General features: G+C 37.4%; 1 protein-coding gene across 2 annotated transcripts in view; it reads left to right on the top strand.

The window, feature by feature from the left end:
- Positions 1 to 5,000, top strand: part of rsrc1 (arginine/serine-rich coiled-coil 1) — a 155,956-nt gene that overhangs the window by 77,915 nt on the left and 73,041 nt on the right. The window lies entirely within an intron of this gene.

The following is a 5,000-nucleotide window of genomic DNA, read 5'->3' as shown; positions in this document are numbered from 1 at the left end:
ATATATGTGGTGAGTCGTATTGTGTTCTCCATGCGCGTTTGTGATGATGTAAGATGAATGCGAATGCCCCGGGGTTCGATAGAATCAAGTGAGTCTGAAACCGGACAGGGGGATTCGGACCTCAGCGGACATGCCCAGTGTGAAAACCACCTAAGACAATCCCTCTCATCACCATGACGATCACAGCTGTGAGGAGAGGAGGAGGAGGAGGAGGAGGATGATGATGATAAAAATAAATGACAGTTTTCCGTAGGCAGAGTGAGGGATAAATCATCAACAGTGAGATACCTGAACATTTTCGAAAGCAGAGAGAAGAGAAGCGGCTTGTTTTGCTGTAATTGAGCTAATTGGTTTGGCCCTTTGCAGAAGCTCGGATGCCAGTGAGCAAACCTGTGTGTGTGTGGGAGCGAGATAGCGGACACACTCCAAAACCTTTCCAAATCTGGGATTTCATCCCCAGGGTCTCAGGCGCATGGTTAGAAGGACCTGCTTTATTCTTTAATCAGAACATGGATCTGAGTCAAAGCTCATTTTCTGTTCACTTTAAACTTTAATCAGTAACACTAATCTGATATGTTTCTAGAATGTACTAATTATGTCTTTTTGCAGAAAATCAATGGTATCATCTTATTTAATGATGGTTGTCTTGATGCTCGTTAGAACTTTCCTTACAATTTGCTGTTTGGAAGAAATCATTTGAAATTTGGGTAAGAAGTAAATCAGACTAATTTTCGATAATAACCTCCTTAATAAATTTAAACGAGTGTCATGTGATCAGATTCCCCGGTGTGTGCTGTATCCTTCTACAGTCTCCTCCGAAAGTATTGGCACAGCCAGGCCAATTCTTATTTTTTTTGCTATACATTGAACACATTTGTGTTTGAGATCAAAGGATGAATGAGACGATAGAACAGAAATTCAGTGTTTATTTCCTGATTTTTACATCTAGATATGTTAAACCTTTTGCATGTGAAGACTGCATTTGTTGTTAAAAAGGATAAGCCGACATGAAGACCAGAGAGCTGTCTGTAGGAGAAAAGCAAGCCATTTTGATGCTGAGAAAAAAGAGAAAATCTATCAGACTATATGTTATAGTTAGATGGAACTTTAAAAAAAAAAAAAAACACCCAGATATTTTTCTATGTTAAATATTGACTGATGTGGTGGTTTCACAAATATATTCTGTGAAATGAATACTCATTAAGAAATTCAGATTTTATGAATATGCAAATAGGAAATGCTCTCAAGCCTATGCTTATTCACCCACGTCTCTTGATGATTCAGTGTAATAACAGAAGACATTTGCATATTGGGTCCTCATATGCTTTTAGGATTAACGATGCAATAGCGTTTAACTGAGATTTCTAATTAGACTTTTTAATCTAATCAGATTTTGAAATGTGTTTTCCTTGAAATAGTGCAGCAACGCTGCTGTAGTGGTATTTATTTATTTTATTTTATTTTTTAACAATTTGACCAGTCGACACACTGAAATGAGTTCTTCCCCTAAAATGCTATCATTATAAACCATTTTATAAACTTTAAAAGCTCCGCTTGAAATCAGAACCTAAAATAGAAAAAAATACATGCGTACGGTGCAAAGTTAAATGATCTCAGACGACCAGCCTGATCTACTGACCTCAACGAAATACAAATTACAGGGCCCGATTCAGAGTCGGTGACGAACACGTATTTAGTGTTGGGTTAAACACCAGTTTAAGTTCATTTTCCAGATACATCATTCAGATTATACAAATTAACTGCATTTAGTTCATGCCTTCAGTGTTGCCAGATTTTTCCATACCTTCTGCCTTCGGTGTTGCCAGATATTTCCATAGCTTCTACCGTCGGTGTTGCCAGATTTTTCCGTAGCTTCCGCCTTCGGTGTTGCCAGATTTTTACGTAGCTTCCGCCTTCAGCATTGCCAGATTTTTACGTAGCATCTAAACCACTGCCTTTAACCCTGGAAGAAAAAAAACCCCCACAAAATGTGAACTGAAAATGAAAAATTGCATTCTTTTTCTTTTTCAAGTGTAATATGATGTAACAAAAGCAAGAGACATAAAAAAAATAAATAATATGATGACACATGAATGAGAAAAAGGCAAGCAACGAGTCTAGTATATTAGGAATGTATTGCTTCCTGAATATTGCTTCCCAACCCCATTAATCAGAAGTGAATAAAATAGCACTTGATCCAGCACACACTTATTTAGCGTTTTTTTTTTTTTTAAACACTGAATGGCCTTACATTATCCAGCCAATCTCCATATAAGAAGTACACTGTTATTTCTCTCAAAAGCACAAATGTCCAGCTAGCATATAGTATTTATTAGCGAGTCTGCTTAGTAGCTTTAGTATGAATTCCCTGAAGTAGAACTGTTTTGTGTACATGCAGTAATCTAGGTACTGGCAACATTCCCAGTCATTCATGACATCGCAACAATTCAGAAGTAAAACCGAATGACTTTCACTTGCTAAGTTGACGAATGAATGATTTGTAACGTGAAATTGAGTGCTAAGTGTGTGTACTTTTTAAGTTACTCTGTTCTATGTTCCCATTTGTTTTTAGTGACATTAGGAACACATTGAATGAAAATATTTCCTTTTCTGTTTTTTAATTTTATTTTTTTAAAATAAAATGATGCCGAAGACCATGATATTATCTGCAAATTCTGTGATTTAGCAGGGAAAATATTGTAATAACGGTTTGGCCATAAATTTATAGTATAAACATTTATTCATTTTAAATGGTTGTAAACAATATAAAATTAATTAAAAAAAAAAAACAACTCACGCATTCAGTGCCATGTAAATAACATGTTTATGCTATTAAAGTACTTTTACTATTTAAAGAAAAGTAATTAGATGAATTTTATTGCATTTGATGTAAGATTATTAAATTGATGATTTTAAAAAATTGTGTGTGTGGGAGAGAGAGAGAGAGATGTTCCTTGAATCATAAGTACTTACTGTAGGTTAGGCCTAAGCTCTTATACAGTAACACACTCGTCCACACACCTGATATGAAACTAAAAAAAAAAAATAGGTGATGGAAGTGAATGGAAGATTTCCTTTTCCCCTCCTCTTTGTTTTTTTTTTTTTTTTATCATCTTCAATATGTCCCACTGATAAACACGTAGATGTTTGTAAAGATTGCTCCATCCTTCTCTCCTCATTTACTTCATCTTCTCCTTCATTGTTTTGGAACTTGATTGGCATGTGTGTAATTGGGGCACTGATTCTTTTTTAATGTGACGGGAACGCGAAACTCGTCTCTCGTACGGATGTGTTTATACGAGAGAGACCGAGAGCGCGAGAGAAACCCCGAGAGACCACAATTAAAAGGGTTTTAGTGTTTGCTAATGAATGACAGGCAGTCATTAGTCTTGCGCAGTCATAACGTAGCAAACGAAACGAAGACCTTCATAGTGACCACTCCTTTTGTTCGCACAGACAGTACAGTAGCTTTGAACGTTCTACAAAACATGTTTGCGTCTATATACGAGCAAGTTCTTTCAGTCTCGGGCGTTATAGAGTAGACGTAACGTTCGATCGAAACTTGTGGTGTTGTTTACGTTTAACCCGTCGAGGTGTTCTTTTTTTATACCGTGGCACTGTTTAATTCTTGATTCTGATTGGTCAGAAGGTGTAACACAAGGACTCCGGTAGTGGATACTTCACGTGACGTGATTAATACGGTGATGTTTTCTGTGAGGAGATGTTTATGTAGGATTTTTGGAAGGAGTCTCTAGAGTCGGCGCTTCGTAACTTTAAACACGAAAGTTTTCCGACAAGGGAAAGTCTTCAGAACGGAGGACTTTCTGTTTGGTTTGTTCAGTAACATGACAAGCTGCGTTTTTTATGTTATTAACCTAAATAGCGAGACTGATGGAGTCGCTGGTGAGGGAACGACTGTTTATTGCGGTTGTAATGTAAGAGAAGAGGGCGGATCAGGCTTTTCTCTGAGCGTTACGCCTCCTCGTGATGCAGCAGGAGCAGCAGTTTGAAAAGATGAGGTTGTCCGACTTCACGTGAATGTCAGTAGTTGTCGTATGACTGGTGGGTGGGAATTGGTCAGAACTTGGTGATTTTAATATTTGTAACTGTTGGCACATCGCTGTGAACTGTGAACTGTTATAGGAAAATAATCCGCTTCATCACACTACCCCTTTGTTCACTGTTTTCTTCTAACTGCACTCCCCAATATGGTTTATTCCTTACTTATTTCTGTAATACACAGCTATTATTTCGTCACCTTATTCGACTCGGATTGAATCGTTTTTTAATTCATAGTTTGACGAGCACTTGTGTTTAATTAATCGTGTCTCTACTTTTTGCATCATATGTAATAGTGTGCTGCAAATGAATAAACACAAACATAAACATACTATAAATGTGTTTTTCTGGGACATGTACAAGTCTCTCTCTCTGTCTCTGATTAATGCGTGATCAGAAACCGTCTCAAACACGCCAGCAAAGCCCTCTTTCATAATACACCATATTTATGGACCTATTATTCCTCTACCCATTCGTCATATTATGAAGCAAAAGGCGAGCGTTTGTTCCGTATTAATGTTCTTTTCTTCCTTTTCTTTCATTCGTTCCTGCTTTTTTTTTTTTCTTTTCTCTTTTCAGTTAGTCGGAGTGAGGGAGAGCGAGAGGGAGGGAGATCTCTTTTGTAAATACGAACTGTCTTATATGGCCCGACAGAGGCCTGGGGGGCACGGTAAACAAATGCAAACGTAATTATGGAGGAAATTTCATAATAAACTGTAACTAAGATGATTGCCATGCCTGCTGTTATCCATCCACTTAAGCCCTGATTTTTTTTTTCTTTTTTTTTTTTTTCCTTCTCCTCGACTTGTTATTGCACCAAGACGGAGTGTTTCTGTAATCACAGTTGCATGAATAGAAAAAAACGAGGCTGAAAACAGAGAATAAGGAAGAAGATTGATATAGTGTGGGCTGTCTTAACTTGAGCTCCGCTCCCCCCTGTA

Source organism: Ictalurus furcatus, chromosome 20, assembly GCF_023375685.1.
Source record: "Ictalurus furcatus strain D&B chromosome 20, Billie_1.0, whole genome shotgun sequence".
NCBI lineage: Eukaryota > Metazoa > Chordata > Actinopteri > Siluriformes > Ictaluridae > Ictalurus > Ictalurus furcatus.
The sequence above is the reverse complement of the archived record's forward strand: the minus strand, read 5'-3'. Positions and strand labels throughout refer to the sequence as shown.